Here is a 27,191-nt window from a genome sequence, read left to right on the forward strand (position 1 = left end):
AAAAGTTTTACGTTATAGTAGATTCCAATTGAGATTACGGAAGAGGTATAAGGCAGGTGAAGGAAAGTTTAGAGATAGGATGGTGGGAAGTTGAGGAATTATTTACCAGATCACTTCTGTTTCCATGGCAAGTTGAAGGTAAATTTATTCAATAAATATAAATGGGGTGAGTTATAAAAGTTTGGGCAGCTGCTGAGCAGAATGAATTCATTCTTATCCGTCACACAATGACTACAATATATGCATCAGAAACCAGTGACAGCAAAAATCATACCTGATATCTGATTCAAAAATACCAACGTAGTGTGGAATATATTTTAAAACTTGAACTGAGATTCCAGTGATCTGAGTTACATCTCTGGCTCCGCCCCTAACTAGCTATGTAACTAGATTAAGTAACCAGTTTATCTGTTTTCACTTTTCTGACACTCAGCTCATTTAAGTTATTTCTAAGGTAGGAAGGCCCGAGTGAGGAACAGCTTTCCCAGTGATGGTGGTGGAGGATTGTTTCCAACATTCTCTTTAAATATGTTGAGTTCGATATGCTTATTGACATCCAAGGGAAGACAGCAGGTGTGCAGTGAAAACTACAAATCTGGAACTTGAGGCATAGAGATACATATTTGGAAGTCATCTTCACATAAATGTATTTTAAAGCCATGGAGCAAAAGAGATCAAGAGACAGAGAGTAGTGCAGCTAAGAAAGAGAAGACTGGATTCTATCATATTGCAATATTTACAGAACAGGCATAGGAGGAGGAACAAGAGGCAGGAACTGTAGAGTTATCAGTGAGGCAGGCATAAATCAGGAAAGTTGGACTAAAGAGGACAAAAAGAGAAAAGAGAGGGTTGTTGAGTGTGTCAGTCCTGCTGAGAGAAGAAGACAAAGAAGTAATCGCTGAATTTGGCGACATGGGGAGCACTGGTAACTTAAAAAGAGCCGTTTTACTGGAGTAAAAGGTCAAAAACCCGGTGGCAATGAGATTATGGAGCTAGAAAGTCAGGCATGTCTTTTCAATGTATTTGCTGTGAATCTGAAGCAAAGAAGTGAGACTGAGGCAGGAAGGGGATATGTAGTCAAAAGAGTTTTATTTTGTTAAGGTACATGCCCTACAAATTCAACTCAAGCATGCTCCAGCCAGGTTGTTATGAATTGTTTTTAATGTTTCTATCCAGCTGTTTTTTCCAGTCCTTGGGAAAAAATGTTCTTATTTTCTATATTATTTCCTTTCTTTTTCTTATCATGGTTTCTTGGTCATTTTAGCCATAGAGCCTATAGTTGTTCAATTCCTATCAGTTCTGGTACCTGATAAAAAAATGACTTCTTCCAATTTTTTAACTCTTGAAATATATTGTATTATATTCTAGAAAGGATTTTAGAGATTTAATTCAATCATCTTATTTTATAGGTGAGAAAACTGAAGCATTAAAAAAATAAGAAAATGCTTCAGTGATGGATCCAGAAATAGAATATAGGAATCGATATATTTACTATCTGACAAAACACGTTTCTCTTCCTCAAATTTACCTCAATATATCTGAGCACTGTTATCCGAGAGAGCTCTCTGCACATCTGAATCCAATAAAGCATCTTACTCTTAACCACTGAGAACCAAAAATTAGGCCATTTCATACCACACCCAAAGCAATTTCTGTGAACATTCAATACACTTTTACAAATACATTTAAGAAATCCTTTGAAATTTTGAATTGGGCAGTGAGAGGTCTTTCATTACAAATGGTAGAAAATGTTTTGTTCTTATGGACTAGGGACTATGCCCATTAGATCATGAGATCATAGAGGGCAAGAGTCTTTGAATTTTCTTTCTTTTTTTTTTTTTTTGAGACGGAGTCTCGCTCTGTCGCCCAGGCTGGAGTGCAGTGGCCGGATCTCAGCTCACTGCAAGCTCCGCCTCCCGGGTTTACGCCATTCTCTCGCCTCAGCCTCCCGAGTAGCTGGGACTATAGGCGCCCGCCATCTCGCCCGGCTAATTTTTTGTATTTTTTTAGTAGAGACGGGGTTTCACTGTGTTAGCCAGGATGGTCTCGATCTCTTGACCTCATGATCCGCCCGTCTCGGCCTCCCAAAGTGCTGGGATTACAGGCTTGAGCCACCGCGCCCGGCCTGAATTTTCAGAACGTAAAACAACACCTTGCTTATAGTAGCTGTCAAAAAAAAAAAAAAATCCTTACCTATTGATGGAAAGAATAAACAGAATAGTAGCTGCTTGGTCTGCTACTTAGAAAACTACATTGTAAGTAGCATTCATAATTTTGGTTCTTGAACAGGCCATAGCCCGCCTTTATTTGGTTTAGTCTTCTGATTAACAACTACTATCATATTCTAGGTTATTTTGCTCATCTCCAGTTTCTAGGTTATGTTGTTCATCATCAGTTTCTATATAACAATAGTTTTCTTTCTTCCCTAAGAATTTGTAAAACTAGGTGTCTACTGTATTATCTTCTCTGTTCCTTGACCTAGTAAGAGTCTCAATATCTAATCATTATACGAATCTGGAGATACATGTAGGATGCTAATATTAGTGATAACTTCTGAATTAAAGATTGAGAACCTAGCCTTTCTTAGGAGCATTATAGAAACATAGAAAAGTATTCACATGAAGAAAATGATGTTACTATGTACATATAAGGAGAACTGACTTTTACATTGATTTCCAAAGCTCACTCCGAAAAAGTGACTTCATCTGAAAAATGAAAAGTGAATCCTTTTGAATAGTCAGTGGAATAGTGAGCCTTTCCAACATCCATCAGAAATGTCATTTTAAATAGATGATAAAGGGTGAAAAAAGTTAAATTCCAATTAGGGAGTATACTTAAAGGACTATTTTATGTTTAAAGGTTCAAAGTGAAATTGAATATAAAAACTATAACAGGAAAAATATTGTGTTATTTCTAATAATGTTTCTTGGAACACTTTATAATGTCCAAAGAGATTTGACTCAACCATAAGAAAATTCTATTTAACTCAAAAGTAGTTTAAGGTGTTTTGTAAAATCTAAGCTGGGAAGCAGCTCAAAAGGATAAGAAAAATATTATAATTCAAGGAATCCAGAATTTCCTGACAATTTTTAGACAAGTGACTTCATTTGCCTGTGACACTTTCCACATCTGTAAAGTCACTTGCCAGTAAGGACTTTAGTAACAGCAAGCCTTACTATAGATAAAGTGCTTGATGGAAAACTATAGAAATCTGGAATTTGAAAATCTAATGTTCCTTTAGAAAGTAAATTAATATCCCACTTGAGACTATGTGAGTATCATGTTGGTATAATCTAGTTATAACTATATGCCAGGAAAAAAAAAAGAATTGAAAGGGTCAGACTCAGCAGAGCAAACAGAAAATATCTCATTAAAAATGCTTCTAATTTGAACATTGAGATTTATGAAGTTTCAGATTTTTCCACCAGAATAAAACCCTTAAGACATGTGGCAGGCTTTGACTCCAGAACCACCAAGTCACACCTACTGGCTCCTCTACCACATAGGAACAAGTGGAAGCTGGCCCAAATTCAGACTAGTTGCTTCATACTCATAATCAATATGTGTAGGAATTTCTACTTTACAATTCACATTAAAAACATAAAGCAAAAGCAAAGATTTTACCACCAATGAGAAAGTATCTAGTTCCTAGCAAGCACCAACATATGGCATCAAGGAACTGCTGCAGCCCTTCTGTTTCCAAAGGCAAAGGGAGCAGATCCATAGCTAGAAGTTCAGACCCTGTTGTAGTTTGAGCCATGCTCCAAAGGCTTTAAGTTAAAAAGTGGCTGCAGCAGAGTACAAAGGATAGGAAAGGCTGGTCAAGAAAGCAGACTTACTGTCATCAAGTGATGACAGTAAAAGGATTTTCTAGCATTTTGGAATTTTCTAAATGTAAAAATGCAATATACAAATAAACTATGCTTCATATATACCAATAGTTTATTTGATGCATGGTGAAAAATCTTTCTAGAGTGACAGCTAGAGGACTTCCAGGACTCCATTGATCATTCTGAAGTGAGAATGAGATGATACATTCTTTGAGGGAAAATTTCATAGATAGTTTTGTATCATTTTGCAGTTCCTCACTGTATTTGATAGATAAACTGTGGGAAAGCTATGTGCAAGCCAAATCATATTTTAAAAGCATTCATTGAGCTTGCTGAATAGAGAAATGCAATTGTGTATTGTCTGGTAAAGTCAGCAATCACCCTACAGTCTCCTTTGTATGTAAATCTAGACATTTATAATTGGGTTTGATGAAAGCCAGTTCACATGCCTTGTTAAATTCCATACTTATGTAGCAATTTTACTTCTTATATGATGTAAAAATCACTAATTACTTCTTCCAATTCCCCTTTTGAGGATGAAAGGGAAGAATTTTATTTCTATATATGATTAACTAAACCCCTTTGACTCAAATGAAATCTAGTTATTATCTATCATTCTGATATACAGTATTGGAACATATAAATAAGTCAATTCAAAACCATGAGAGGTTTACCTATGAAACTGAATTTCTGGCTACCACTAACACTGTAATGTTTATTGCTTACCAGTAAAAGTGGGTAGAAGCATCATGTTGAAAATATTTATGTGTATATGAATCTAGCATAGTACATGGGTTGGCAAACTGGCCCAGTGATCAAATCCAGCCCACCATCTGTTTTTGTATGGCCCACGAATGTAGCTTTTAAATTTTTAAATGGTTGAAAACATTCAACAGAGGAACAATATTTTGTGAAACAAAATTGTGAAATTTAAATTGAGTGTCCGTAAATAAAGGTATATTGGAACATAGCCACACATTCATTTATATATTGTCTACCACTGTTTTCATGCTTTAAAGGCAGAGTTGAATACTTTTGACAGAAACTATATCACCTGAAAAACCTAAAATATTTACTATCTGGCCCTTTGCAGAAAATGTTTACTGATTTTTGGTATATAAGGTATAAGAGAGTTTATATTCTCATAATAAATAGCCTAGCAATAAAGAATAGTATTTGTATTTTATTAAAATGAAATACCAAAATATTATACAGTTGTCTGAGATTGAAATAATGTATAAATTATGTGGACACATAGGGTCTAATATTTGAAATGGAAACTAGCCCTGTTGACATGGTGAATACATGGGTGATTTTTAAATACATTTACATTATTCTTTCAATAAAAGAGAAAAAATTAATTATAAATAGATGTGGAAACAAATTTATATATCATTTTCCTTTTGGAGCACTGTTGTGTATGATACAAAAGTTCTTTTGGCTGTAACTCAAAAAACCAAGGAGCGGTAAAGAATGAGTAAAGCAGCTGGGCACGGTGGCTCAAGCCTGTAATCCCAGAACTTTGAGGGTCTAAAGTGGAGGATTGCTTCAGTCTAGGATTTCAAGACCAGCCTGGGCAACAGGCGAGACTTCGCCTCCAAAAAAAGAGTAAAGAAGTAACTAAATTCCGATTACAGAGAGATAAATGATAACATAATTAGTAGCACAATTGAGTTATAATTGAAGAAACATGTTTGGTGAAGTTGTGAAACACGTCCTGAATTCCACACACCTGCACCATTTCCAATGGTTAGTTCTAATTTGGAAATGTTGTCATTCCTTCTGATAATAACTTCAGACTGAAGAAATAATTCTGTATTATAGTAGTAAACAATGTAGTAGGTATTTTACAGTTCACAGTGCTACCTGGATAATCAGCATGATTCATTAGCCTGTTTAGTAATTCTGACATTAGACTAAAGCCAGACAGACACGGGTTTCTGAAGTAGTTCAGGCTTCTGAAAGAGTAGAACCTAGGATTAAACCATATTTTAATGTAAATAAAGCTATTTTATTAGGAGGCAAAATAAAGTCATTTCTTGTTCATTGATTATATCTACTTGAAAATAAATCCTAATGTTCTTCAGTCACACCTAGATTGATCCTTCAATTTTAAATTTCTGTACATGTTAGGGTCTTTTATTCTTTTTTTTCTTTTCTTTTCTTTTTTTATGCAGGGTCTCAGTCTCTTGCCTGGCCAGGAGTGCAGTGACATGATCACAGCTCACTGCAACCTTGACCTCTGGGGCTCAAGCAGTCCTCCCACCTTTGCCTCTTGAGTAGCTGAGACCACAGGCACACGCCACCATATATGACTAATTTGTTATTTTTCCAGAGACGGGATCTCACCATGTTGACCAGGCTACATGTTAGGGCCTTTTGCCATATTCAGGTTACCTCCAATAATTTACAGTATGGTAAGATGTGGTGATAAAGAAAGCAGAATTCTCTTGGAAGTAATACGAATTCCATTGCAGATGAGCCTCAAGAATAGAAGAAAGCGGCTTGGGACTAGATCACTGGACAACTCTCAGCATAAGGCAAGATTCATTAGCAATACCAATTAGCAAGAGTCACTCCACCTCCCACCTTGGCAGTGGCTTATTTCTCCCCGTCATTGCTTCTGTGGTTCTTACCATGACCTACTAAATTCCCAACAGATATTAATCATCAGGATTCAGAAACAAAAAAAATAAGAATTTCTGAAAATTCTCAGCAATTCCTCAAATTATAAGTAGTCTATATTTTTCATAACACTTTCTGTATTGTTAAGAATATATTGTCATAGTAATAAGCAGTAAGTCATGTTTCTGTGATAGGCTTATACTAAATCTCTCAGAGTTTTTCTATAAAAGTATTATAATAATAAATTATGGTTTGTTATTATGATGACTCTAATATATTAGCATGTTATCTTAATAATATGTAAAGAATAATGTCTACCTGATAATTTTTAAAACACTAAAAGAAGGCAAGAATAACACAAAATAATATGCAATAAAATAATTTTAAAATTAAAAAAGAATACCATAACTATTTAATATTTTAAATTATCATTCTTAAAGTAAAACTTTAAAACACATCTAGAATTAATTGCCTTGTTCAACAGAAAATATTTTTTCTTTTTGCATTGATAGTCAGATTTTGAAGTAGGTCCAAAAGCATCCTCAAGTTGGACATTGGGTACATGTACCTTCTTATAAGTTTATGTCTTTTTTTATATACATACTTTAAGTTCTAGGGTACATGTGCACAATGTGCAGATTCGTTACATATGTATACATGTCCCATGTTGGTGTGCTGCACCTGTTAACTGTATTTACATTAGGTATATCTCCTAATGCTATCTCTCCCCCTCTCACCCAACCCCACAAGAAGCCCCAGTGTGTGATGTTCCCCACCCTGTGTCCAAGTGTTCTCATTTTTCAATTCCCACCTATGAGTGAGAACATGCAGTGTTTGGTTTTCTGTCCCTGTGATAGTTTGCTCAGAATGATGGTTTCCAACTTCATCCATGTCCCTACAAAGGACATGAACTCATCCTTTTTTATGGCTGCATAGTATTCCATGGTGTCTATGTGCCACATTTTCTTAATCCAGTCTGTCACTGATGGACATTTGGGTTGGTTCCAAGTCTTTGCTATTGTGAATAGTGCCGCAATAAACATATGTGTGCGTGTGACTTTACAGCAGCATGATTTATAATCCTTTAGATATATACCCAGTAATGGGATCACTGGGTCAAATGGTATTTCTAGTTCTAGATCCTTGAGGAATTGCCACACTGTCTTCCACAATGGTTGAACTAGTTTACAGTCCCACTAACCGTGTAAAAGTGTTCCTATTTCTCCACACCCGCTCCAGCACCTGTTGTTTCCTGACTTTTTAATGATCGCCATTCTAACTGGTATGAGATGATATATCATTGTGGTTTTGATTTGCATTTCTCTGGTGGCCAATGATGATGAGCATTTTTTCATGTGTCTGTTGGCTGCATAAATGTCTTCTTTTGAGAAGTGTCTGTTCATATCCTTTGCCCACTTTTTGATGGGGTTGCTTGATTTTTTCTTGAAAATTTGTTTAAGTTCTTTGTAGATTCTGGATATTAGTCCTTTGTCCAATGAGTAGATTGTAAAAATTTTCTCCCATTGTGTAGGTTGCCTGTTCACTCTGATGGTAGTTTCTCTTGTGGTGCAGAAGCTTTTTAGTTTAATTAGATCCCATTTGTCAGTTTTGGCTTTTGTTGCCATTGTTTTTGGTGTTTTAGTCATGAAGTCCTTGTCCATGCCTATGTCCTGAATGGTATTGCCTAGGTTTTCTTCTAGGGTTTTTATGGTTTTAGGTCTAACATTTAAGTCTCTAATCCATCTTGAATTAATTTTTGTATAAGGGGTAAGGAAGGGATCCAGTTTCAGTTTTCTACATATGGCTAGCCAGTTTTCCCAGCACCATTTATTAAATAAGAAATCCTTTCCCCATTTCTTGTTTTTGTCAGGTTTGTCAAAGATCAGATGGTTGTAGATGAGTGGTATTATTTCTGAGGCCTCTGTTCTGTTCCATTGGTCTATATCTCTGTTTTGGTACCAGTACCATGCTGTTTTGGTTACTGTAGCCTTGTAGTGTAGTTTGAAGTCAGGTAATGTGATGCCACCAGCTTTGTTATTTTGTTTTAGGATTGATGTGGGTTCTTTATTGGTTCTGTATGAACTTTAAAGTAGTTTTTTCCAATTCTGTGAAGAAAGTCATTGGTAGCTTGATGGGGATGGCATTGAATCTATAAATTACCTTGGGCAGTATGGCCATTTTCACAATATTGATTCTTCCTATCCATGAGCATGGAATGTTCTTCCATTTGTTTGTGTCCTGTTTTATTTTGTTGAGCAGTGGTTTGTAGTTCTCCTTGAAGAGGTCTTTCACATCCCTTGTAAGTTGGATTCCTAGGTATTTTATTCCCTTTGAAGCAATTGTGAATGGGAGTTCACTCATGATTTGACTCTCTGTTTGTCTGTTATTGGTGTATAGGAATGCTTGTGATTTCTGCACATTGATTTTGTAACATGAGGCTTTGCTGAAGTTGCTTATCAGCTTAAGCAGATTTTGGGCTGAGATTATGGGGTTTTCTAAATATACAATCATGTCATCTGCAAACAGGGACAATTTGACTTCTTCTTTTCCTAACTGAATATGCTTTATTTCTTTCTCCTGCCTGATTGCCCTGGCACTATGTTGAATAGGAGTGGTGAGAGAGGGCATCCCTGTCTTGTGCAAGTTTTCAAAGGGAATGCTTCCAGTTTGTGCCCATTCAGTATGATATTGGCTGTGGGTTTGTCATAAATTGGTCTTATTATTTTGTGATATGTCCCATCAATACCTAGTTTATTAAGAGTTTTTAGCATGAAGGGCTGTTGAATTTTGTTCAAGACCTTTTCTGTATCTATTGAGATAATCATGTCATTTTTGTCTTTGGTTCTGTTTATATGATGGATTATGTTTATTGATTTGCATACGTTGAACCAGCCTTGTGTCCCAGGGATGAAGCAAACTTGATCATGGTGGATAAGCTTTTTGATGTGCTGCTGGATTCAGTTTGCTGGTATTTTATTGAGGATTTTTGCATCGATGTTCATCAGCGATATTGGTCTAAAATTCTCTTTTTTTGTTGTGTCTCTGACAGGCTTTGGTATCAGGATGATGTTGGCCTCATAAAATGAGTTATGGAGGATTCCCTCTTTTTCTATTGTTTGGAATAGTTTCAGAAAGAATGGTACCAGCTCCTCTTTGTATCTGTGGTAGAATTCAGCTGCGAATCTGTCTGGTCCTGGACTTTCTTTGGTTGGTAGGCTATTAATTATTGCCTCAATTTCAGAGCCTGCTGTTGGTCTATTCAGAGATTTAATTTCTTCCTGGTTTAGTCGTGGGAGGGTGTATGTGTCCAGGAATTTATCCATTTCTTCTAAATTTTCTAGTTTATTTGTGTAGAGGTGTATTCTCTGATGGTAGTTTGTATTTCTGTGGGATCGGCGGTGATATCCCCTTTATCATTTTTTATTGCATCTACTTGATTCTTCTCTCTTTTCTTCTTCATTAGTCTTGCTAGCAGTCTATCAATTTTGTTGATCTTTTGAAAAAATAGCTCCTGGATTCATTGATTTTTTTGAAGGGTTTTTTGTGTCTCTATCTCCTTCAGTTCTGCTCTGATCTTAGTTATTTCTTGCCTTCTGCTAGTTTTTGAATGTGTTTGCTTTTACTTCTCTAGTTCTTTTAATGGTGATATTAGGGTGTCAATTTTAGATCTTTCCTCCTTTCTCTTGTGAGCATTTAGTGCTATAAATTTCCCTCTACACACTACTTTAAATGTGTCCCAGAGATTCTGGTATGAGATTCATCCAATTATTCTGAGCCTATGTGTGTCTCTGCACATGAGATGGGTCTCCTGAATACAGCACACTGATGGGCCTTGACTCTTTATTGGATTTGCCAGTCTGTGTCTTTTAATTGGAGCATTTAGTCCATTTACATTTACAGTTAATACCATCATGTGTGAATTTGATCCTGTCGTTATGATGTTAGCTGGTTATTTTGCTTGTTAGTTGATGCAGTTTCTTCCTAGCATTGATAGTCTTTACAATTTGGCATGTTTTTACAGTGGCTGGTACCGGTTGTTCCTTTCCATGTTTAGTGCTTCCTTCAGGAGCTCTTGTAAGGCAGGCCTGGTGGTGACAAAATCTCTCAGCATTTGCTTGTCTGTAAAGGATTTTATTTCTCCTTCACTTACGAACCTTAGTTTGACTGGATATGAAGTTCTGAGTTGAAAATTCTTTTCTTTAAGAATGTTGAATATTGGCCCCTACTCTCTTCGGGCTTGTAGGGTTTCTGCTGAGAGATCCACTGTTTGTCTGATGGGCTTCCCTTTTTGGGTAACCCAACCTTTCTCTCTGGCTGCCCTTCATATTTTTTCCTTCATTTCAACTTTGGTGAATCTGACAATTATGCATCTTGGAGTTGCTCTTCTCGAGGAGTATCTTTGTGGCATTCTCTGTATTTCCTGAATTTGAATGTTGGCCTGCCTTACCAGGCTGGGAAAGTTCTCCTGGATAATATCCTGAAGAGTGTTTTCTGACTTGGTTCCATTCTCCCCATCACTTTCAGGTAAACCAATCAGATGTAGATTTGATCTTTTCACATAGCCCCATATTTCTTGGAAACTTTGTTCGTTTCTTTTTACCCCTTTTTCTCTAAACTTCTCTTCTCCCTTCATTTCATTCATTTGATCTTCAATCACTGATACCCTTTCTTTCACTTGATTGAATAGGCTACTGAAGCTTGTGCATGGTCATGTAGTTCTCATGCCATGGTTTTCAGCTCCATCAGGTCATTTAAGGTCTTCTCTACACTATTTATTCTAGTTAGTCATTTGTCTAATCTTTTACAAGGTTTTTAGCATCTCTGCGATGGGTTCAAACATCCTCCTTTAGCTTGGAGAAGTTTGTTATTACTGATCATCTGAAGCCTTCTTCTCTCAACTCATCAAAGTCATTCTCTGTCCAGCTTTGTTCTGTTGCTGGCGAGGAGGTGCATTCCTTTGGAGGAGATGAGGTGCTCTGATTTTTAGAATTTTCAGCTTTTCTGCTCTGGTTTCTCCCCATCTTTGTGGTTTTATCTACCATTGGTCTTTGATGATGGTGATGTACAGATGGGGTTTTGCTGTGGATGTTCTTTCTGTTTGTTAGTTTTCCTTCTAACAGACAGGACCCTCAGCTGCAGGTCTGTTGGAGTTTGCTGGAGGTCCACTCCAGACCCTGTTTGCCTGGGTATCACCAACGGAGGCTGCAGAACAGCAACTACTGCAGAACGGCAAATGTTGCTGCCTGATCTTTCCTCTGGAAGCTTCATCTCAGAGGGTCACCTGTCTGTATGAGGTGTCAGTCGGCCCCTACTGGGAAGTGTCTCCCAGTTAGGCTACTCTGGGGTCAGGGACCCACTTGAGGAGGCAGTCTGTCCATTCTCAGATCTCAAACTCCATGCTGGGAGAACCGCTACTCTCTTCAAAGCTGTCTGCAAAAGTTTGTGTTGCCTTTTGTTCAGCTATGCCCTGCCCCCAGAGGTGTAGTCTACACAGGCAGGCAGGCTTCTTTGAGCTGCAGTGGGCTCCACCCAGTTCGAGCTTCCTGGCTGCTTTGTTTACCCACTCAAGCCTCAGCAATGGCAGACACCCCTCCCCAAACCTCACTGCCACCTTGTAGTTTGAGCTCAGACTCCTGTGCTAGCAGTGAGCGAGGCTTTGTGGACATGGGACCCTCTGACCCAGGCATGGGATATAATCTCCTGGTGTGCCATTTGCTAAGACCATTGGAAAAGCACAGTATTAGGGTGGGAGTGTCTCGATTTTCCAGGTACCATCTGTCACAGCTTCCCTTGGCTAGGAAAGGGAATTCCCCAACCTCTTGTGCTTCTTGGGTGAGGCGATGCCCTGCCCCACTCCGGCTGTACCCACTGTCCAAAAAGCCCCAGTGAGATGAACCCACTACCTCACTTGGAAATGCAGAAATCACCTGTCTTCTGCATGGCACATGCTGGGAGCTGTAGACTAGAGCTGTTCCTATTCGGCCATCTTGGAACCTCCTCCTTAAGTTTATGTCATTGTTTAATGATGAAAATATTTTGTCTGTTTGCTCTGATTTTGGTTTTGCAGCTGAAATCAACATTGCTTTTGATAATTCAGATTTTGGATCTGTTTCCCATTTTATATATGGAACATTCACATTTTTTTCTCTCCGCTTTTTCCTATTACAGTATTTACAAAGATCTACAGCCTGCAGTGAGTATTTAAACACTGAAAACACCAGCAAACATTATTGGATAGTATTCATGTAATTTCATTCAGATCTCCTAGCAAGGTTTATAGGATTTTACCGATTTGGCAAATTAAGAACTTATTTTGCTTCCAAAACTTATTTCTTGGAACAGCACTCACACGATTTGTATAAAGTAAACTAAGCATATACACTTTTTTTTTTTTTTGCAAGAATAACTCACCATTACAAAGAGATGGGGCCATGAAAACACACTTGTAATGTGTCCACAGCTGCAAGCAAGACTGACTCACTGGATTGTGACCACTTATCTTCCATGTGCTCTTGTCCCATTCCCGGAAATGTTGACTTTAGCGTTTGACTCCACATGTTAGTGTTTCCTGTTCTTGCTTTAAACTTGACATTAGTGGTTTCCATGGATCTAATAATGTTTCTATGCTGATTGTTAGGCTTTAATTTTCACAGGAGAATTTGAATACTCTCCCTGTTTTCCTGATTTCTCAACTGAGTTTTCTAGAGATTCAGCATTCAGGAAAACATAAATTTCCTGAGAAATGGTAGGAAGGAATTCCCATACAAAAATATCATGACCAACCAATCCTCTAATCCCTCTCTCTCTACCGATGCCACTTTTTAAAAAACCTGTTGCTCAGGCTGGAGTCCAGTGGCACAATCATAGCTTACTGCAACCCCAAACTCCTGGGCTCAAGTGATCCTCCCTCCTTGGCCTTACAGATGTGTGCCACTACACCAGGCTAATTTTTTAATTTTTTTCACGGAGACAGGGTCTCACTATGTTGCCCAGGCTGGTCTTGTAGGTGTGAGCCACCACACCTGGTCCCACTGATGCATCATTTTTGGGCCTTACAATTCTTCTCACTCAAAGGTTTCTGCTTGCCTTCCGCATATGTCCTCCAGTTGGCCCAGTTCACCTCCATTATTACCTCTTTAGCTGGTACTATTCTCTCCAGACAATTCTTGGGCCAGGTGCTTATCTCTGGTCCAACCAGCTGTGGTCTGCAGGAAATGGGGGTCAAAGATCTCTAGGTTGCTCCCTCAGGTCCAGGTTAAGGACAGCTTTTCTCAAAATGGAGTTCATGAGCAAGCTGGGCACAATGATTAACTAGCGTAATGCTTTCTCTGTGAGTTGCTAAAGCTTCCTTCCAGGGAAAGTAATGCCCATAAGTGAAAGTAACAAAATATCATTGCCTTGTGAAGAGTGATTACACTGTAGGTCTTTTTGTTGTTCGGCACCTGTATACATATTGATCCCTAAAACAGGCAGAACCGCAAAGAGGGGAGAAGGCATAGAGGGTTTGGGTATTTGGGAAAAGTAACCCAAAAGACAGGAGCTAGGGATGGTGAGGACAATGTGAAGAGAAGAGGCCAGGACAAAAAAACCCCTTTTGGTGGCACCGCCAAGGAAGGGACTTGAAGAACAACAAACATGAACAAAAGTACAAGTTGAGTGTCTTTCCTTCCAATGACATATCCTCTTCCGCTGGTTTGTTTCTTTCCTTTCTTTTCCCTCTTTGCTTTTTTACATAGTTGTAAAATGATGATATAATGGAGACTTTGGCTGTCCCCTCAAATCCCTTCTCCCTTCTTCTTTGGTAATGGAGTTCCTGACTTTTGTCTGCACACAAGACCGTCCAGATTAAAGACTGCCTTTCCCAGTTTGCAGCCAGACTGGCCACTTGACTGAATTCAGACCAGAGGACTCAAAGCAGAAGGGTCATATGGCAACTTCTGGGAATCATCCTTCAGAGACAGTTCATAGACCCTTTGTATTTATTCCTTCATCCTGTGCTGCCTGGAACACAGAAATGCTTCCATCTTCAGCTTCAATGTTGAGTCTGTGCATAGTGGATCAACAGCATTAATGTCCATGTGCCATCAGCGTCCCGGCCCTGGACTGCCAAATGAACTTTCATTTAACAGGGAAATAAGCTTCTATCTACTTTATGCCACTGTTAGTTAGGGCTGTCTTCACACATATGTGAGCTTAATTTTTTTTTTTTTTTCGAGACAAGGGTCTCACTATGTTGCCCAGGCTGTTCTTGAATTCCTGACCTCAAACAATCCTCCCACCTCAGCCTCCCAAATTGTTAATTGTTGGGATTACAGGCATGAGCCACCATATCTGACTGAACTTAATCTTAAGTAATATAGGTGCATGAATTTTGCTAAAGTCTATCATTTTAACTTATTATATCATACTTTCAATTGCCAAATAATCTTTGTAACCACAAGTTTTAATAGCAGTTTACAGCTTCATCTCATAAATATGCCACAATTTACAAAAGCAATTCCCTATTATTGAGTGTCTGTTAGTATTTATTTAATTAGCTCTAAATGCGCCCTGGTTTTAATATACCCATCCTTACTAGAATAACTACAATAAAGTAATTATTTTTGTGTCTACTCAATTGCCATGACACTATTTATTTAATAATTCTTATTCCTTTTTGATTTGCGCTACTGCCTTTGTCTGATTTTAAAGTTTTACACAGTTAATTTCTGCGTTACTTACTATATCTCACTAATCCATCAATTCTTAGGCCAATATTTTATTTATTTTAATTACCATACCTATAAAATGACCTAACTACAAATATATGTCAAAATACTTATGATTTTAATGTTTTTAATGTGGGTCAGTCTATTTTACTTATATATCTTATAACCACAGTTTACTTTTTAGAGCTGAGTCTGTCGTTTGAAAATAATGCCAGTAATAATGATACCTTGCTTTCTCTCTAAACAGTACTTATTTCACAGTTCCATCAAATGTATTGTTTTATTTGAGTCCTGAATGGAGCTATTATGACATTCTTCAGATTAGTCCCATTCAACTTCTCAGTCTTCCAAAATTCAAAACCAGAGAATTCTAAAAAGAAGTTACAATCAGGCTCTCTGAAATTGTTGTGAAATGCTCTTAAGAAGACAGCTGTCAACTCCCTTGGCTGCAGCCCCAGCATTTCCTTCAGATTATTGATGGAGTTCCGCAGTCAGGTCAAAGCTGGTTAGCCTCTTGCTAACTTTGGTTGCAGCTGTCTGCAGTCATGCCGAGCATGAGAGGTCCAGTAGCACAGGCCATCAAAACACTGTTCTTTGCCTGCTTTAAAAATAAATTAAAGTAGGACAAGTAATTGAAACTTTGCAATTTTTCGGCTTGAGGCCTCAACTCTGTTCTTAAGATGATGAAGCATTAGCAGATCTGTTAGCAAAGAGGTGAGAAGCTGCTTGAATGATAAAACATGAGAGAGACATTTTGCAGATTTTTAGTTTGTACTGCCCACAACAGAATGATATACTATTCTCGGTATTCAACTGGCTTCTCAGAATAGAATGCTATCTATTTTGTGCAAAGGAATATGGAAAAGATCTATTCTTCTGTATTTTAAGTGTTTTAACTACCAATAAGGTATAGTTCAAGTGTGATAGGACAAAAATTCAAGCAATTTCTAGGATAATGTATTTTTTTCTTTCAGAAAAGCTTAAATCCCTACTAGATCAGCTGGAAATTTTCTGTAATGATGTATCTATACAAATGTTTTAAAATGTTATACAGAAAAATTATAGCCACTTTAATCAGTACCAAGAAAATGAAATGGAAGTCTTCTAAGGTGGTATATAGATACCTTTAAGAAATTTCATACAAAATAACTTTGATATTAAGGCAGACCAAGACAGAAAAATGGAATAGGTAGAGATCATGATCAGGTTGGAAAGGAATCATCGAGGGCACTTACCAGGCCATGAAACTGTCCTAGCTTAAGTCAACCTGCACATAAGACAAGGAATTTTTTTTTTTTTTTTTTTTTTTTTTTTTTAAGATTGAGTCTTGCTCTGTCACCAGGCTGGAGTGCACTGGCGCAATCTCGGCTCACTGCAACCTCTGCCTCCCAGGTTCGAGGGATTTCTCCTGCAGTAGCCTCCCAAGTAGCTGGGACTACCGGTGTCTGCCACCCTACCCAGCTATTTTTTGTATTTTAAGTAGAGACAGGTTTCACCATGTTGTCCAGAATGGTCTCAATGTCTTGACCTCGTGATACACCTGCCTCGGCCTCCCAAAGTGCTGGGATTACATGTGTGAGCCACTGTTCCTGGCCAGTACAGGGAACTTTAATGAAACAAAAAACTAAAAGGAGCAGTAGAAAGGCTGCTCTAAATCAGCATTTCTCAAACTGGATGCGAACATGTATGCAAGAGAAAAGTGTTCCATGCTCACTCTGGTTAGGGAGATGCTGGATTAAGCACGTTTCTAAGCATTCTTTTTTACCCAACTGGCAGCAATATGGCAAAGGGATTAGAATGAAAGAAGACAAGAGGTTATGGCAGTGGTCCAAAGGAAGAGTGATGAGGACCTGAAATATGATATGGGAGATGGAAAGGGAATCCTAGGGTCAAGAGCTCATAAGGAGCAAGAATAGAAGTAGGGAACCCCGTCTGAAGAGAGATAAATGCAGCCTGGAACTAAAAGAGGAAAATGAGAATGGAGAGTGGGTTGGTTTGAGGTGTATTTTGGAAGTGATATCATAGGACTTGCTGTTAGACTGGATAGTCTGGGTATAGACAGGAAGAGGAAGGAATTGAGCACAATGCCAGATTTCTAGCTTAAACAGCTGGGCAGATGATGGTCCTCTTTTCTTTTAGCTTGCAGAGCTAAAAGACAAGCAGGATTAGGAGAAAACATGTTTTGGACTTGTAAAGTGAGACATTCAAGAGAATGGCATGTCAACAATTGGACATGCAAGTGTTGAGTGCCGAGGAGAAGTTTGGGCTAGAGATATTAATCTGGAAATGTTCAGCATATAACACAGATGCTGTGTTTAAAGTCAGAAAAGAAGGCTTAAAACACATAATATCAAGGGCAGGAAATGAAGCAGCAGCTAACTAAGGAGAACCTGGAATGGTCCAAGAGGTGGGAGTAAAGTAAGATGAGAACTGAAATGTCTATATGAGTTATCAGCTACAAGGGCCAGAAACTGAGGGATTTTTTTATTCTTCTTCAAAAGCCCTTCTTTTCTCTATAAAATAGAGGCAAGTTGTTTTCTGAGACAAACAGGGAGGTAGTGTATTTCAGGGGAGTTAACACGACTAGTGAAGATTTGCCAACAAATGCTGTGCGGAATAAGTGAGGTGAGCCACCAACAACAGACTCAGAATGACTATTGCACGTCATTGATGCCCCAGCTACAATGGGCTCCAAGATGCTGAAGGGGTTTGGTCCATAATGTATGTATTTAAATAGAGTGATAATTTTTATAGACATCTGATAAGCTTCTGTCTTCTGTCTTAGCTCAGGCTGTTATTACAAAGTATCACAGACTGAGTGGCTTATAAACAACAGCAATGTATTTCTTACAGTTCTGAAGGCTGAGAAGTCCAAGATCAGGGTGCTGGCATGGTTGTGTTCTAGTGAGGACTCTCTTCCAGGTTGCAGACTACCAACTTCTTGTTGTATCTTCACATAGCAGAAAGAGAACAAGTTAGCTCTCTGGCCTCTTCTTGTAAGGGCACTAATCCCATTCATGAAGGTGGTGCTCATGATCTAATTACCTCCCCAAAGGCCTCATATCAAAATACCATCACCTTGAGTATTAGATTTCAACATATAAATTTTGGAGGATACAAACATTCAGTGCACAGCACCTTCCTTTTGGTCAATCATTCATACCTCATATAAGCCTGTTCAATAGAGTTAAGCAATCATAATTTAAAACACCACTCCTCACCTAGTTCTGTTGACACCTAGATTGCAGTCTGGGTGCAGAGGAGGAAATAAATCATTCCCATCCTTCAAGTCTGAAGATCAGAGTTACCCAAGGGTCACAGTCTCAAGATAATATATTTAATTGCCTTGTGACTTTATCAGATTAAGTGACTGAGATATTTTACCTTCCTTGGTGAATACCATTAACCTAAAATTTACTCATGTGAATATTATTTTCTGATATTTAAGAAAAGTTTGTTTGTTTTTTAGCTAAAACTTCCCTCCAAAATATAAAATGGAGACATCAAAGAATGTGATAATGCTATTAGGCATGCCTGACTGCTTCTAGAAGAAAAACAAGTAATTCAGACTGAGAAAGCAACTTAAGGGAGAAAGTTGATACCAAGTAAAAGGCATCTTTAAAATAAGAAATTTATTTATATTTCCATTAAAAGCAGAATTTATAGTTTATTATTTATTTGCATAAACTATATACAAATATATATGTATATATGCTTATACTTCCTATTACAACTTTGAAAGTCTTTTTTAAATTTTTTTTTTGAGAGAGAGTCTCACTCTGTCACCCAACTGGAATGCGGTGGTACGATCTCGGCTCACTGCAATATCTGTCCCCTGGGCTCAAGTGACCCTTCCACCTCAGCCCCTTGAGTAACTGGGACTACAGGTGTGTTCCACCATGCCCGGATAATTTTTTTTGTAGAAACGGGGTTTTACCATGTTGCCCAGGCTGGTCTTGAACTCCTGGGCTCAAGCGATCCTCTTGCCCGGCTTCCCAAAGTGCTGGGGTTACAGACATGAGCCACTGCACCCGGCCTGAGAAATCTTAAGAGTTGGGACTGGAGGTCCACAGCACATGGGGTTATAACATATGGACTTGAAAATCAATAATATCCTACCACCAGGCGGTATAATATACTGGTTATAAGCCTAGACTTTTGGATTGCCTGGGTTCAGATTCTGTTCCATCATTCCTAACACAAGAACCTTGATCAAGTTATTAAATGTTTTTATCATTTTGTCTTCCAGTCTGTAAAATGGGAGTCATTTTAATACTAATATATCTCTTTTTTATTAGAATTAAATATTAAATATTATTTAAATTAAGTATTATATTTAATATTTAAATATATAATTATAAAAGTATATAAAATGTATATATAAAAGTAATATTTTGTAAGTGCTCGATAAATACTGGAATAGATCTTTGAATTTTTTCCCAATTTCTGGATTAAACAATACATAAATTACTATGTGAGAAGCCATGTATTTTGAAACAAAACAGACTAAATTAATTTGAGGAAATGCATTGTGTCTAAGTCAAAGAAAATACATCTTCAGTTAGGCACGCAGGCAAGTATTCTGTTTCAGTTACTCATTCGCTAGCCAATGAATATTTGTTGAGCAGCTACTATAAGCCAAACACTATTCCAGGTGCTCGGCACAGAGAATATACCAGGGAATAAAAAAAGACAAAAATCTCTACCCTTGCGGAGTTCAAATCCTAGCAAGGAAAGACAGATAATAAAAAATACATAATAAATAAGTAATTTTAGAGTGTGTTAAATGGTGATAAATGCTGTTGTGAAAAAAGTAAAGCATAGTAAAGCGAACTGGGAGCAGAAGTTGAGATGTTGAGAATGGGGGAGGTTGTAATTTTAAGTGGAACAATCCTGGTAGTATTTTTGAGAAGGTAATATTTTCAAAAACACTTGAAGGAGGTGAGAGAATGAGCTTTAGGGGTTGCGTTAGTTTCCTAGGGCTGCTGCAACAAAGCAGATATTTATTTTCCCACTCTTCTGGAAGCTGGAAGTCTGAGATTAAGATGTAGCAGGATTGATATTTCTGAGACCCCTCTCTGGCTTGTATGTGGCCCTCTTCCTCCTATGTCTTTACACGGTCTTTCCTCTGTGTCTGTGACCAGCTTTCCCGTTCTTTTTAAGGACACAATCATATTCTATTAGGGCCCATGTTAATGATCACATTTAAACTCAATACCTCTTTAAAGGCCCTATCTCCAACTAGTCACATTCTGAGGGACTGGTGTTAGGACTTAAAGCATATAAATTTGGGGGGAACACAATTCAGCCCATAGCAAGGATATCATATTCCATGCAAAAGGAAAAACTAGTACAAAGGCTCTAAAATAGAAACTAGAGGGCTGGAGAACAGCAGGGAGCTGGGTGAGGTGGAGTGAGCGGGACTGTGGAGAAAGGCAGATTACTAGAGCCCTGTGGGCCATTGTAAGATCTTGGTGTGTTACTGAGTAAAATGGAGAGCCTCGTTTGGACTTTCGGGAGAAAGTAACACATTTGCCTTATATTTTAAAACAACCATTGGTTACTGTGTTGTGAATAGATTGCCAGTAACAAAGAGAATAGGGAGACTAGTTAGGGGTCCCCTGACTATGATCCAAGAGAGATAATGAGGCTCAGATGCAGGCCACAGCTGAGGACAGTAATCTGTGGAAAATGTCAAGATGCATTTTGGTATTTACATATTCAACTGTCAAGCAATTATTGTGTGCCTACTATTTACCAAGGCATGACTTTTAATGAGGGGGAAATAAAAATGTAAATAGATTTGAAGAAAAATTAGGGATATAGACAGAGGGAAATGAGTGAATTGTTTTTCTTCAGAGAAAATAAGATAAAGGCTTACAAAGGTAGTGAAATGTAAAATCATTAAATGACTTAAAAGTAATTTAATTAGAAATCTGTTCACATGTTAAGAACTTTGTTTCTAAGGTGAGGAAGAATGCCATCCTAATTTTTTTCAGGTCTGGTAATATCTACTTCCCCTTACCTTTCAGTTTCTCTCTATTTTTTCCATTTGGAATAAAACAACATTTGTTCCCCTTTCATACATTTAAAGACATCTGGTTGCAGCATGTGGATCACTTCCGAAACCCTGGAAGGGAAAGAGCTGAAGTGAAGCAAAGGACAAAATACAAAGCAGAGATAATGGGTAAGGAAGAAGGAAGCAAGAAATGCTTGGTGAGGATTCCAGACAGATAAAATTCATCCAACCCACATGCCAAGGTCCACAAAACAAGCAAACGAAACACTTAAATAGCACTTTAATCAGGGACTAAAAGGTGATCTGGTCCACAACAGACCACATGCAAGAAGGTAGTGCCATAAGATTATGATACCACATTGTTTACTGTACCTCTTCTATGTTTACATATGTTTATATACACACATACTCTTACTATTGTGTTCCAGCTGCTACAGTATTTAGTACAGTGACATACTATATGGGTGTGTGGCCTAGGACCAATAGGCTAAAATATATACCTAGGTGTGCAGTAGGCTGTACCATCTAGGTGTGTGTAAGTACACTCTACGACATTCACACAACTACGAAAAGGCTAACTACAAATTTCTCAGAATGTATCCCTGTGAGTAAGTGATGCATGACTATACCACAGACTGGTGGTTGGAACAGCAAAAATGTATTTTCTTGCACTTCTGAAGGCTGGAAGTTTGAGATCAATGTGTCAGCAGCTGTTTTCTCCTGAGGCCTCTCTCCTTGGCTTGTAGATGGCCACCTTCTCACTGCAGCCTCACATGGTCTTCCCTCTGTACTCAGGAAACCCGGGTGTCTCTCTGTGTGTCCAAATTTACTTTTCATATAACTACACCAGTCAGATTGGATTAGAGCCCTTCCTAATGACCTCATTTTAATTAACTACCTCTTTAACAGCCCAATTTCCAAATACAGTCACACTCGGAGGTACTGGAGATTAGGGCTTCAAAATACTAATTTGGGGATGGGGGAGGACACAGTTTAACCCATAACAGTGGGTTTAACCAACTTCATTTAATTTTTTAAAAAATCTTCATATATTCTTTGACTCCATTTTGGAGTTTAATTTACAACTTGTATTAGTCCATTTTCACACTGCTGATAAAGATACACCCAAGACTGGGCTGTTTACAAAAGAGAGAGGTTTAATGGATTTACAGTTCTACATGACTGGGGAGTCCTCACAATCATGGCGGAAAGCAAGGAGAAGCAAGTCATGTCTTACATGGATGGCAGCAGGCAAAAAGAGAGCTTGTGCAGGGAAACTCCTGTTTTTAAAACCATCAGATCTCAGGAGACTCATTCACTACCATGAGAACAGCACAGGAAAGACCCACTTCCATAATTCAGCCACCTCCCATGGGTTCCCCCCATGACACATGGGAATTACAATTCAAGATGAGATTTGGGTGGGGACACAGCCAAACCATATCATAACTTTAAAGAGAATGCAAGCTAATTAATTGAGCATAAAATAAAATACTTTAGTCTTTAGTAGAATTACTATATGCATTACAAATATAAGCTTCTTCAGATAAAGTATTTAGATGAATTAGCTTCCTCTGTTGTTCTATACAAAGAACAAAGATATGTGATCTATTTTAACTCAACCATATTGTGTGTGAATCTATGTATAAATCATGGGAAGCTAATACTAACTTCTGTCACAATGCAATATATATTTTCCCTTCCTTCCTTCCTTCCTTCCTTCCTTCCTTCCTTCCTTCCTTCCTTCCTTCTTGTGCTTCCTTTATTTCTTTACTTTCTTTCTTTCAACAGGGTATAGGTCTGTCACCCAGACTGGAGTGCAGTGACATGATCATGCCTCACTGCAGCCTCAAACTTCTGGGCTCAAATGATCCTCCCACGTCAGCCTCCCGAGTACCTAGGACTACAGGCAGGTGCCACCATGCCTGACTAATTTTTCTATTTTTTCTCAGTACAAGGTTTTCCCATGTTGCCCAAGCTGGTCTTGAACACCTTGGCTTAAGTGATCTGCCTGCCTCAGCCTCCCAAAGTGCTGGGATTATAGGTGTGTGCCACCACGTCTGGCCTACATTTCCTTAGGATAAAATATTTCAGAAATAAAATTAAAGAAAAATTTTCCACATTTTTTGTTTTAAAAATTCCCCATGACTGGACAATAATTATTTGTCCATACTATGGGTTGGCTGATAAAGGGGTTTGAAGGTATATTAATTCTCTCCTAAGCCAGGCGTGGTGGCTCATGCCTCTAATCTCAGCACTTAGGGAGGCCGAGGCAGGCAGATCACGAGATCAAGAGATCAAGACCATCCTGGCCAACTTGGTGAAACCCTGTCACTACTAAAAATACAAAAATTAGCCAGGTGTGGTGGTGAGCACCTGTAATCCCAGTTACTCAGGATGCTGAGGCAGGAGAATCACTTGAATCCAGGAGGTGGAGGTTGCAGTGAGTCAAGATCGCGCAACTGCACTCCAGCCTGTACGACACAGTAAGACTCCATCTCAAAAAAAAAAAAATTATCTACTAAAACCCAAAGCAAAAAAGTTCATTTCAGATACTGTGAGAGACCACTTCATATTTATTATATTTTACTGTTTGTGGAGCACAGTGAACTATAGTTTGAACCAAGTTCTTAGAAATAGGAGTCAAAGCATCTGTTACATTCTATGGAAATGAAAATGTGTGTTTGAGTATCTATTTTATTTTCTTAAAACTTTTCTTTCAAGTGCAAATAAATATTTATCTCTCCAAATGATACTTGTTTCTCTTTTTCTGCCCTTCTGATTCAAGAAAATATGGATCACTGGAGATAAAGCAAAATCTAATGCTTTGACTTCATAGCTGTTGGAATTTCATTCTCATAGCTGTCCTGTGTTGCCATTTAAACATTTGCTTATAAAGATATGTTTAAGATATGGCCGCTACCATGTATTAAGTTTACAATGCTGTCAGTCAATTAGATTGCCCCATTTTTTCCAGCCTATTTTTTCAAGTTGCAAATTCTAAATAAGTAATCTGTTAAATTACTTCACATAATTTAAAAATAGCACATCAGTACCATCAGCCACCAAGTAGAATTATTTAATTTTAAAGTCTTTCTTCATTCCCTTACTGAAGAAATTGTTCTGCAATCAATTTGACCTTTTGCCAGCATAATTGCCAGATAATTAACAATGATAAATGATTATGATCTGAAATATTTTTAACTAATTATTAAAGGACAACATATACTTCTTGAGAACAGAAAGTATATATTTTCTATAAAATATTAGATATACTCATTTATTTTATCCATTTAACACATACTTTGTACTAGAAACTGTCATCATGGAATTTACATTCCTAAAGTAAAGAAAACAAAGCTGGGCATGGTGGCTCATGCCTGTAATCCCAGCACTTTGGGAGGCCAAGGCAGGCATATTGCCTGAGCTCAGGAGTTCACAACCAGCCTGGGCAACAAAATGAAACCCCATCTCTATACTAAAATGCAAAAAATTAGCCGAGCATGGCAGCGTGTGCCTGTAGTCCCAGCTACTTGGGAGCCTGAGGCAGGAGAATTGCTTGAACCCAGGAGGCAGAGGTTGCAGTGAGCCAAGATTGCACCATTGCACTCCAGCCTGGGCGACAGAATGACTCTGTCTCAAAAAGAAAAAGAAAAAGGAAACAAAAGTATGATATCTATATGATATCCTACATTAGAAGATTCTAATGCTATGGATAATAATAAAAGCAGGGACAGGGAGTTGGGATTCTGCATGTGAGGGAAAGGGGGTGCAGTTTTCAAAAGGATGGTCAAGGAAGATAACATCTATGCCAAATGTGGGTATCTGGAAGAGGTGTAGATGGCCAACCATCCTGGCTTGTCGGGGACTAAGGGGTTTCCTTGGTTGCAAGACTTTCAGTGCTGAAACCAGGGCAGTCCTGGCCCAAGCAAACCAGGACAGTTGGTCACCTGACAAGTGTTCCAGATAGAGGAAACAGGAAGAACAAAGGCTCTGAGATGCGAGCATGCCTAGCAGTTTCAGGAACTAGTAAGGAGGCCAGTGTAGCTGTAGAGAGGATGAGGTCAGAGACATGAGAGGGTCACATCGTGTAGGGCCTTGTAGTGGATGCAATGGAACTCTACCCAAATCCTCTCCCCAGGGCTGATGATCCCATCCTGCATGCCGCTAGGTTTGCATTATGTCTTGCAATGGTGCTTGCTCTTGACTTCAGGGAACTTCCTGCTCCAAGATAGCCTAGAAATATGGAAAAAAATAAGAAAAACTTAGAAATGTCATGATCCATAAAATATAGGTAGATAATAGTCTATTATTATTTTATCATTTACTACCACAAAATATACACAAATCTATTATTAAAAAAATAGATATACACAAATCTATTAAAATTTATCAAAACCTGCACAAACACGTACAGACCATACACGGTGCCATGAGGGGTCAAGAGAAATGTGAGCAACCATAAAGATGCTATTAAATTATAATTGCATAAAATTAACTGTAGTACATACTGCACAACTGTAATTATTTTATAGCTACCTCTTGTTGCTGCTGCGGCAAGTTCAAGTGATGCAAGTATCCACTTATAGCACTGTATGAGGCTAATTATCTCTGCATAAGCAGTTCATCTCTCTAGTAAATTGCTTATTGTAGTAAAAAGTGATCTCTCCTGGTACTCATGTATTTGCCATCATGTGTAGTGCAATACCGTAAACCTCGAATAACACTATGGGACCCACGTGAAGTGCCACTAGTGATGCTGAAACTGCACCCAAGAAGCAGAGAAGTCATAACATTGCAAGAAAAAGTTGAACAGCTTGATATATTCTGTAGATTGAGGTCTACAGCTGTGGTTGCCTACCATTTTAGAGAGATGATTTATCTTGTAAACAGATGATGCAAGCTTATGGTATCATGAAATACAGTACAGTACTGTAAAGACATTTTCTCTTCCTTATGATTTTATCAATAACATTTTCTTTACTCTAGGTTACTTTATATATGTAATAATACAGTATATAATACAGCTAACATACAAAACATCGGTAATTGACTGTTTACATTATCATTAAGGCTTTTAGTCAACAGTAGGCTATTAGTAGTTAAGTGTTTGGGGAGAAAGTGGCCCTAACCCCGACATTGTCCAAGGGTCAACTGTGCTCCATACCTCCTTTTTGTGCACACACACACATAGAAATACAGAAGTTTCTTAATTGCTTACTTCAGATTGTTTTCCTGAGCTTCATTGCTACTATTGCACAGGTTGGGAGAACTGGACTATAATCCAACTAGGAAATTTTGGGTCTGAAGAGTTGGCATTTCCCTTTGTGTCTCCAAATGTGGGGAGTAGGTGCACCAACTCTTCAGCTAATTCAAGAAGTTCCTAGGTGTTGGATGGAATATATCATACATTGAATTCCATTGTGTTATTAGGACTCCAGTTGTTTTAAATAAAGTAGGTACATCAAAGAGCAACAAGCAAAAGGGAAGTTCTTGCCCTCAAGGGTTTTATTCTACTCATCTATGAGTCATTTTCCTGAAAATATTGAATAATAAATGGCTTACTCCAGCATACCTCAGAACCTTAATTTCCAGTGGAGCCAGCATTTGTAGGCAGTGATAAGGGGGTTAAGAAAACATCAAATGGGGAAACAACTATCTCCTTTCTAGTCACACACACCAACCTAAATGTCCAGCTGCCCAGGAAATACACTAACTGCATTTGGTATGTCCAGCATATTTATATTTCAGGCTTCACTGAAGAGTTTCCAGGAAGACAGTAGACTCCAAATTCATATTCCTTAGGAAAATGATGAACAGGTAAATATTAAGTAGGTGGCAGCTGCACTCTTTATCATGTGCATAAAGAGGCTCTTTATCCCTCAGTTCTAACTGTTGTTTTTGTTTGTTTGTTTGTTTGTTTGTTTGTTGAGACAGAGTCTCTCTCTGTCACCCAGGCTGCAGTACAGTGGTGTGATTTTAGCTCATTGCAGCCTCAGTCTCCTGGGC

The sequence above is a fragment of the Trachypithecus francoisi genome, unplaced genomic scaffold, assembly GCF_009764315.1.
Source record: "Trachypithecus francoisi isolate TF-2019V2 unplaced genomic scaffold, Tfra_2.0 Lachesis_group13, whole genome shotgun sequence".
Classification (NCBI taxonomy): domain Eukaryota; kingdom Metazoa; phylum Chordata; class Mammalia; order Primates; family Cercopithecidae; genus Trachypithecus; species Trachypithecus francoisi.